The sequence below is a fragment of the Carcharodon carcharias genome, chromosome 10 (assembly GCF_017639515.1).
Source record: "Carcharodon carcharias isolate sCarCar2 chromosome 10, sCarCar2.pri, whole genome shotgun sequence".
Classification (NCBI taxonomy): Eukaryota; Metazoa; Chordata; class Chondrichthyes; order Lamniformes; family Lamnidae; genus Carcharodon; species Carcharodon carcharias.
The window spans coordinates 70,009,042-70,019,734 of NC_054476.1; the positions used below are offsets into that span (position 1 = coordinate 70,009,042).

Here is a 10,693-nt window from a genome sequence, read left to right on the forward strand (position 1 = left end):
ACCCACAACCTTCTAACTTAAAGGCATAAGTGCTCCCAACTGAGCCAAGCTATGACTTGGTAGTAGCACTCTTGCTGCTCTGAACAGGACCATTAATAATTGAACCTGACACTTTTTAAGAGCACTGAGCTCTCACTCCAATGATTGAAACAACAACCCAGTCCAACTGTTTGTTCAGCAATCTCCGCGTAAATTCAAGCAGTCCAGACAGAAACAAAAATGCTGAGATAAAAACAAAAAACTGCGGATGCTGGAAATCCAAAACAAAAACAGAATTACCTGGAAAAACTCAGCAGGTCTGGCAGCATTGGCGGAGAAGAAAAGAGTTGACGTTTCGAGTCCTCATGACTCTTTGAAGGGTCATGAGGACTCGAAACATCAACTCTTTTCTTCTCTGCCGATGCTGCCAGACCTGCTGAGTTTTTCCAGGTAATTCTGTTTTTGTTTTAGAAACAAAAATGCTGTTTTACTGACGAGGCTTTGCTACTAGGAGGGAACAAAGAGAAATGATCTGCAAGACAGCTGGCCTCCTTCCTGGCTCCTTTCACCCTTGCTCCTTGTTTGAGCTTGATTCTGCAGACGTGGGCAAGAACTGTGAGCTTGTCAATGCTTCTTCAGATTTGTAGGACCTAACAGGAGAGCCAGGGTTTTCCAGCCCCGCCATGGTGAGGCCCGCAGCAGGGAGGTGCAGCAGTCCACCCAAAAGTCCATTGACTTTCGGCACGACTGGACAATCCGGGTGGTGGGTGGGGCCGGAAAATCCCACCCGAGGTGAGGAAGAAGATGGCAGATAGCAAAAATAATCAGCTAAAACACATTAAGGCAATTGATATAAATGATGACAAACACTTACCATATATGGATATGAAAGTAAGTTAGCTTTGCCAAACTTCAAGTCTTTTTTCTCCTCCCTAATGAAAACAAATACGGGGAAGTTACCATTAGTATTACCATTAGAGGACCAGGGAGATGAATGCTTAGAAAGAATAGGGATTTTTACAAATAGGTAAAAGGAAAATATGACAAACCTATTCAAAAATGTGTACACAATAGCAATCTCAAGAGGAGAATTTAGCTAATGAATGCTTGCAACTGAACCTAGAAGAATAATGCCTATTTAATGAAAGCATGCAGTACGCCACTGAACCTGTCCAACAGTTGCCTGATTTTACCAGTGTTCTTTGCATTTTCAGTGTATCAATAAGATTTTTCTGCTGAGGGATAAGATGCCCTTCAACCATCACTAGCAGTCCTGAATGGCGGCATACCCTATTAATACAAGCCACTAATCCCAACTGACAGGAATGCCTTAGAAAAAAATGCAGGAAAAACATCATAAAAGAAGCAAGAACCTGCATTTGGATAGTGCCTTTTGCAATCTCAATGAGGTAGTTTTGAATTGCAGTCACTGAAGCAATGTAGGAAAGGTAGCAGCCAAGGTACACACAAGGTTGCACAAACAGCAGCAAGATTATGTCAAAATAACCTGCTTTTTATTGATATCGGTTGAAGAATAACTATTGGCCAGGACACCAGGGAGAACTCCCCTTATCTTCAAAATAATGCTGTGGAATCTTTGACATTCACCTGAGAGGGCAGGTGGGACTTTGGTTTAACATCTCATTTGGAAGATTGCACCTATGTCAGTGCTCCCTTTGATAAGGCAATAGGATGGAAGGCAGAGGAGGACCTCATATTTTCGTTAAGTACTATACTGCTTTCTGTATTAAGTTCAACAATGTTGTATCATGACCATGGCTCCCATTTTTTTGGACAGCAGCCATTGTTATGATTCTACTATTTCCCAGCTAGATCCATCTTTTGTTTCTTTACTTGTCCCATTACCCTCTCCTTTTACCTTGCACCGTCATCCCTTTTGTCATTTAATTTGTCCTGCTTTTCATCTTATCCTTCCTTATGTTCTTTCTCCCACTCCATCTCCTTTTCCTACCTCTGCACTTATTCAAAACCTGCTCCATCTCTAACTTTTATCAGTTCTGATGAAAAGTTATCGACCTGGAAGGATAACTCTTGTTGCTCACTCCACAGATGCTGCCTAACCTGCTGGGAATTTCCAGCATTTGTTACTGTACTCACTGAAGTTGGGCTACTAGTGACATGGAGTGAGGGATGCAAGCCCATGCCCTCACTCAGCTCAGTGCTGTAGCTGAGTTGCAGTGCATGGTGAGGTACAAAGCACACATGTCCCCAGAGGAATGAGGAAGAATTAGGAATAGTTCTGCTGTTGTGTCTCTCCTAGTGGCTAGCTGGACATAGCACTGGTGACAGTAGCTGTCCGCAAAAGGCACTGGTGAACCCCATGGCAACAGGCTGCATTCTTCACCCATGTTGCCAACGAATAGTATGACAATTCTTCAACATCCAATTGCAGATGAAGTGTTGCCACCTATGTGAAGTAATGGAAACCATTCTTCCGGAGTGAGGTAGACACTGAGCAAAGCAGATGGTTCAATTATTAAAACCTGATCCAATTCTCGTTCAATATGCATACCTGTGCACTTTCCATTAGTAGTCACTAGATCCTGTTAGAGGGAAAGAAACCGCGACTGATTATTTTCTTCCTTGCCCAGGGTATCAATTGTCATGCCCCGATCTCGAGTCCAGCTCAGATAGGCCAACTCAGAACAGGCCAAGAAGCAAGCCTAAGATGTTCTTGTTCTTCATATGACTCAATGGGAATAATTTGAATTTAGCCCACAGGGTGAGTTGCAGACAGGTACCCATTTCAATGGAGAATATATTAGACAGGGAGTAAAATGGGCAATCTACCAACCCACAAGGGCGGGTGAGGTGAAAGTTTCCCTCAAAATCTCAGGCCTCCAGCAACATGTTGTCACCAGCATAAGCACAGAAATGGCAACAATCCTAATGAGGGAATATATTCTCCCACAACTTCTGTGTGATAAAACCATATAGTAACTTCAGGAAATGTATATAACTTACTGATGACAACTAGAGAAAAGGAACTGAAGCTGGGATAGCCCCACCTGAGGGGAAAGACATCTTGTAAACCAACACATCACATCTGGCCTTCAGAAATGTTAATTTATTGAATTACATTCCTTAGAGCAACAGGGTAGCCAGACATTAAATTCTGACAAATAGCGGCTCATTTATTATGTACAGAGTAAAGAATATGTAGTTCACATATAGCACATCTGTTAGCCAACCTTACTGTTCACTTAAAAGCTGATACAACACTTAAAATAACAAGCAGTGTCCAGAGTATGTGGGTATAGGAGAGATGGGTACATTAATAGCAGCCTGGGTCACACTGTGCACAGCTACTCTACCTATTATCAACTTCCAACTAGTAATTTGTTTTTTTTTTAAACTTAGCTTTTTATTGCATGTATACGCTTGTTTTAAGTCAAAGTAAATGTGACATCATTAGTTGAATTAAATACTCTCATGGGCCCAAGAACAAATCACACAGAGAATCTACTAGTAAGTTCTAGAAGGAATGGGAGTTTGGAGTGGAACTCAGATTTATTGCTTTCGGCACATAGCTTCCTTTTTGCCTTCCTTTTTTTCTCTAATAACCTTGATGCCTCTGATCATTGCAATGATCCAATTAAAGGTGTTTTTATTTTGGTGCGGTTGCTGTCACTGATGATTGTAGCAAAAGAGAGAGGTGTAGATGTGAGATGGGCCCCGGGGAAAAAAAATAATTGGTTTACATGCTGCTGAAATACATCTCATTTTATTTGCTACAAGGGAGTGGGCTACTTTTACAAGGCTTCCTACTAGAATATAAGATATACACTCAATGCTTATAGGGGGAACCTACAGTGTGTGAAAAGTTTTACTGGGAAGCTAGCATGGGAACAAGTGTGGCCCATTTTACATTGCTATAAGCTCTGTACAAGGTGGCAATGGAGGACTGGGTGGGGGTGAAGTCCACTTTTACAATATACAGGTTAATTCAAAAGTTTTGTATGCAATGTGTATGGACACTGAGTTAAATACCATCATTTTAAACCAAGACTTATAGTGGTGAACACAGTTGTACAATTACTTATTATGGGGCTGGAAGATATTTCCTCCAATGTACATACATGCAGAAAGTAACCAGCTTTGATATACAACTTTATACATTTTTCTTATTTCTTGTGCAGTATGAATACCACACCTACGAGGACAGCAAGGGCTGTGATGGCAGCCCCCCCCAGTATATATGGCTTCATGTTTTCAAAAAAATTGCTGGGCTGCCCTTCAGAAGTATCTCCCTTGTTATCCTGGGCTTCTGGCTGGGTATCTGTTGCCTTATTGTTATCTGAAGTGCTGGCGGGCGGTGTTACTGAGTTGTCCCCTGTGGACTTCGGTTCACTGGCTGCAGGAGCTTCCGTGGCTGGTTTCTTAGGGGCATTGGTGGGCTCGGGTGGTTTGCTGGAAAATTCTTTCTTATCCCCAGCTGCGGTGCTCGCTTTCAATGTGGCAGACTTGGGGGACTCCTTAGCTTCTGCCTTGGATCTGTTTCTCATTTCCATGGCTGCCTTCAAGCTTCCGTCCAAACTCTCCCTCTCCGGATGAATCTCAGCACCACTGCGATAGTGCTTTTCAGTATTTTCCAATCTACAAAGGCAAAATTATCAGATGGTCTTTTTAAAATGTATTCATCGTAAATGTACAGGCCTCCTTTTCAGTTATCTCTTCAATTCTCATATTCCACGGTCTTGATGGAACAACCTTAAAAGAGCAAATAGAACAATCAATCAGAACAACAGTCCTTAGAGCAGAGAAGTTTAAGCGGAGATTTAATTGCAGTGATTAAAATTATGAGAGGCTTTGATAAGAGTAGATAGATAATAACAAGAGGGCCGGTAACCAAGGATACAGATGTAAGAAAATTGACAAACGAGCCTTGGGGAAGTTCCTTTATACAGTGAGTTGATTTGAGCTGACAGTGGTGAAAGTAAATTCTGTAGCAGATTTCAAAAGGGAATTGAACAGATACCTGAAAAGGAAAAAAAAATGTAGAACTATAGAGAAAGAGCAGGGGAGTGGAGCTAACTGGATAGCTCTTTGAAAGAGCCAGCACCAACACAATGGGCTGAAAAACTTCCTTTTATGTTGTAAGATTCGATCATTCACTGAGTGCAAAAATTAGTTCTGCTTATCGGTAAATAAATAAAACTATCTTTGACAATCAAATGTATCTTTTTAAATTTTTATGAATTCATTACACTGATTGTAATAGCTTTTAAATCCTCTCCCATTCTGTTTGAAGTCTGCCAGTACTAGAGCACAACTCTCTGGGCACCAGTAATCCTCCAGTAGTTTACTTAAGGAGATATTCTTTGTATGTGAGCCGAGGCATTAAATAGCAGCAGGCAATTTGACCAAAAGTGACCAACCGATCCAAGCATGGCCCTGTCCTCATTTGAAGTTGCACAAGTACACTTCCCAATTGGGATTATCAGATAGGAATCAGCGACAGATACTGTAAACAATTTTACTTACAGGAATTCTGGAGGCAGTTGTGGTGATGGCTATTCAGCACAGACCAGGAATCAAACTTGGAGCTCTTCTGATCTGTGGATCACACCACATGCTGCATTATCTGCTAAACCACTGGGTGAGTCAACAAAAGGCCCTTTCAAAAAGTGAATCATTTCAGCCCACATTATGTAAAAACAGTTTCTCTACAGCATTTAAATGTGACAATTCTGTTTTCAAATCAAAGCTTTAAAAAAAAGGCTATGGGATCCTATCTTTTGATAAGTAGTGATGTGGAGTACAAAAACAGAGAGATAATATTAAACTAATAATTAGGCCACAGTTATAAAATTGCGTCCAGTTCTGAAGACCCTACTTTAGGAAGGATGTTAGGCATGAGGGATTCTGAAGAGATTCACTAAGTTGATGCCAAGAATGAGACACTTCAATTATGAAAAGAGACAACAGAAGCTGGAACTCTTTTCATTAAAACATAAGAGTTCAGGAGGACTATGGAAATGTCTTAAATTATGTAGAGTGATAAGGTAAATTGGAAAACTATATCCACAGGGCTGAGAGTTGGTAACTAGAGGGTGTAATTTTAAGATCATCATCAAAAGAACAAAGGAAGCAGTTCAATGAAATTGTATTACAAAAAGGTGGTTAGTCGTGGGATGTCCTTTCAGAAACAGTGATAGAAGCAGAAGCCATTCTAGTTTTTTAAAAGGGAAGTGAATGAACCTTTGAAGTAAAGCATTTTTTAATGAGTGTAGGGATAGGGAGTACCATAAAATTGTACTAAATGATAACCCTTTAAGACCACTGATTTGGCATGATTTTCCAAATGACCTCCTTTGTGTTGCAGAATTCTTTGATTCATAATATACAATAATTAGAGCTTGTGGCAAAATCTATAGATGAAACTTATAAATGCAATTTTCTCACTAACCAATATTGCAATTATTAGCATAGCTCATACTAATTGTTTATGTTTAGTCATATAGACAAGAATCTCATAAGCTATTTTATGTTTTGCATATTTAATAACAATCTTAATGCAAATAATTTTTGCATATAAATTTTACATTGAATGTGGCACAGGTCAGATAGCAGTTTAGCATCAAATGGGACCTGGGCATTTCCTACAGAGAGGATGGGGGGAGGGAAACAAAAAAAAACAGAGAGAGTCACCCCTCCTTTGAATGGTGAAGTGGCTTTAATACTGGCCCTTCCATCTTTGAAGCTTGACTTTAATCAGACTGATGCAGTTTTAGTCTTGGCTTCCTGCTCTCTGTGAGAGTTATATCATTGTGGAATGAAGTTAGCCAATCTCAACTCCATTACTTTGGTGTTAAATGGGTGAAAATTGTACCAGTTTAGCAGTAGGATGCCCCGCACCCAATCAGCACAGGCATTGGTCCCGCTGCTAGATTAATGGGGGCCATCTTTTAGTTGACCCAGATGTGTGCTGAAAATTACCATTAGCCCCCTCAAGTATGCTAACTATGGAGGGGATGGAGGAGTGGGGAAAGTCCATTGCCTGCTGAGGACCCTTTCAAGAAATTATTTCCTGACGAGTAAGGCAGATATCAGACTTTCCCTATTTAGGATACTTCAGCAGTCCTCGGGGTCAGCAATAAAAAGTATGGAAATATATTTTAAACCCTTTCCGTGGATCCAGGGAGGAACAGGAGTGTTTCCTTCACCACCCCCCTCCAACTCTATAGGCATCAGGAGTCCTCGGATCACCTCCCTGCCCTAAACCCGCCACCCTGGAGATTGCTCCAACCCCAATTCCTAGGATTTAACAGAGGGCAGCTACCAGTGAAGCAAACAACCTTGAATTGGATTTTCCTGTAGGGCGGGTTGCTTGTGTGAGTGGGAATAGCCTGGTGGCTCACCTGAATACGCAGATGAGGCCCAAAGACCAAGTTCTATTAATCCTCAGGCTCTTGTTTCAAGCACCCACTAATTGCACAGCCTGAATTTTTACCTCAATAAATCTACTCACTTTTTTTCTGCACACCCATTCATCTTTCACCAAAAGAAGTTCATCCTTCTGAAAGTATGTTTTATTTTCTTGCTTTGATGGGTGAGCTTCCCAAATATAAATATTGAGGGTGTACAATCCTTGTTGACTGTAGAACCCTGTTTTTGCTGATGTGAGACATGCTGTTCACTTTGCATTCAATCAGCACACACTAGTCTATCAAAGGTAAAGCTATTTCAGAACAGAAAAATATATTCTATGTAAAGCAATCAGGTGAAAAGATCTATTTTCAAGAGGGAATATTTGACATGTGATTGATATGTGACTCATAACTGGTCCTTTTGCTAAATATCCATTATCATCAGGCTAGGAATCTGTTGCTCAGTCTTGGAAATGTACCTCCCACTGACTGCAACAACAGCACCCTACCCATTAAAGTGAAATGAGAGCCTTTGCCTGTGGGTGTAATTCGAATTGTCCTCCCTGGCTTCTGCTTCCTAAAAAGCCTTCTAATAAGAGTGACTAATACTGAACAACTCCCAGCTACAATTCCAAACCACTATGCTCAGTCTGCTTTTCTTAACTGCTCAGTTGTGTTCTTACTCTGGGTAAAATGGGGCTTTAACCACACAACCCAGTGAAGATGGAGGTGAACCAGGCTTGCTGCCAATCATCAACAATGCTCATGAGTACTGCAGACCCGGCTCAGGTACCATGTCTGCCGTGCTGGATCGACGCCACTCCATTATCCAATTTCATCTTGGAGCCAAATTGGCCATAAAAAACTCTCAGTCACCTACCCAACAGGAAGACAGTCACTTCCTGACAAGTTCAGGTTTGAATCTACAAGATGCACTGCAGGAACTCCTTAGACAGCACCTTCCAAACCTAGAAGGACAAGGGCGGTAGACACATGGGAACACCACCTCCTCAAATTGCTCCTCCAAGCCACACACCATACTGACTTGGAAATATATCACCATTCCTTCACTGCCAGTGGGTCAAAATCTTGGAACTCCCTCCCTAACAGCACTCTGGATGTACCTACACCCCATGGACTGCAGCGGTTCAAGAAGGCAGCTCACCACCACCTCCTCAAGGGCAATGAGGGATGGGCAATAAATGCTAGTCTAGCCAGCGACATCCCATGAATGAATAAAAAAAATATTGCTGGTCAGGTAACAGGTACCAGGATTTTATGTTTACATGAGCAAATCCATTTGCATTTCACCTACTATGACTATCACAGCCAACAGCAAGTGCATGTGATCTAGGGGAGCGTTGCTGAACCATACTTTGGAAGCTGATCTCAACTCATAGAGATGTTTCTGGTAATTGGCATTGGATCCCTATTCCCCAGGTATCCTTTGGATGGTTCTAATAACCCACCCTTCAACTACAGCCTTCAACTCAACTCAGAGAGATGCCTTTAGTAACTGAGTTCTTGGAATTGGGACCCTAACATTCCTTTAGATGGATGTGTTGCCCATGTGGCATCTCCACCAAATCTGAAGGGAGGTCAAATTTGCAGAAACAAAGTTGTTCTTATTAAAGTAATAAATGGGTCAAGGACATAAATATATTTCAACTGTGGAATCAAATACGTAATGAGTCAATGTTCATAACACAGGGGATGAGAGTTAATTATTGTGGGCTAAAAATGGCCCAGTCCCTATCAACCAGCCTTACTTTGGGAGTTTACTGGTTAGAAGGCAGCCCCTCCTACCCCAGGCCTACTCTGCTTTAGGAAAATAATGGGCAAGCTGACAAGGCTAGCGTCAGTCTGTCAGTGAATGCACCAGATCGCAAGGCGCAATATTGTAGCCCTGAAACCCCTGCTTCTGCAGAGTGGATGGGGCCCCACAAAAGGCATGGTCCTAAAATCTCATCCGCCGTCAATAATATGTTAATATATTATGTTTGCCTAACTGTCCAAGGGAAATTGAATTTGACAAACTGCAAATGTCCCAGTGTGGTCCATTAAGCAATTCACCCATGAGTCACAACCTTCAAACACTGCGAGCAACATGGTGTCACCATCCCTCCTGTGCCCAATGACATTCATTGTACACTGAGTAAAAAGCAAGGAGCTCTTGAATTGCCTTTCCTTCCTTTCCCTCACTTCCAGCACTCTGCAAATTTCCGTCGAGCAAAGGGATCTGGAGCTGTGTTATCGATCTGGAATTGACTTTAATAACATGGCCCAACCATTCAAGGTCAAGTCTTGCAACAGTGAGGATGTATATCCGCAACTGTTTTAAAGGTCCTTTCAACCGATAGACAATTCATTTTAGAAACATATCGTCTGTTAGGTCTTCCTCTCTGCATGTCACAAGAGGAGAGGAAAAAAACCTATCTCTACTTCAATTGCAATCAGCTCAGCATTCTCTTACAAATTATCAATTCCATTTTCAAAAAAAAATATTTTAAATCTGCACAGCAATGGTTAAAAACAAGGTGCTCACAAACATATTGTGAAACGAGTCAATCATTTGGAATATGATTTGCGTTTACAGTATTTAAATGAATATCTTTGTAATGGTTGTGACAGGAGGATGTTGCAGCTGGCTGCCTTTTCACAGTGATTTTTCCCTTGTTTACAGCTCAATTCATTAAATGCTTCCACCACATTCACACTGCTTCTCTGCAGAAATCCAGCAGCTTGACCTCTGTTAGCTAAATTACATCCATCCAAATCTGAAGATAATGTAATGCAGTTTTCCATTTTTACCTGGTACTAGCAGATCAAAGCCTTTTGTCAATTCTAATGAAGCCATCCTACCTGCTAGCTTCTGTCTTGCTTTTCCTTCGGGCTCTCTGGAATCACAACCATGAGCCAACTCTGCTGCAGCCCTGTGACGTCCACAGTCCTTCCACCTCACTGCAAGAAGCTGGGCCTAATGTCTGAAGATGCTGGATCAATATAAGCAAGATAGGAAGGAGGCAGTATATTGGAGAGCCAGCTATGAGCTGTAGAATTGGAATCTACCATTCTCAATAGCCTGTGGGTGATTACAAAACCAACCAATTTTATTAATAAAACACGTCATTCTGTCATTGTGAATGCTAAGGATATATTGATAAAAAAATGTCGAGAATATTATTCAATTTGACAGCTACTTTTGAATATTGTATAGATTCTCATTCTGACTCCCAATCTGCTATTTTTCAAGGTCACTGTGTACAGTTAGAAAACTGCAGAAATGCAGTTATATCCCAATTGATTTCTGGGATTGTGGATGA

General features: G+C 41.3%; 1 long non-coding RNA gene across 1 annotated transcript; it reads right to left on the reverse strand.

Annotated features, from left to right (window-relative positions):
• Window positions 1–3,052: 3,052 nt before the first annotated feature.
• Window positions 3,053–10,383, reverse strand: LOC121283389. The gene is made up of 3 exons (XR_005944248.1): window positions 10,233–10,383; window positions 5,485–5,556; window positions 3,053–4,710 (listed from the first exon to the last, which is right to left on the reverse strand). It is a non-coding gene; the product is annotated as an uncharacterized LOC121283389 (long non-coding RNA).
• Between the last annotated feature and the right edge of the window lie 310 nt (window positions 10,384–10,693).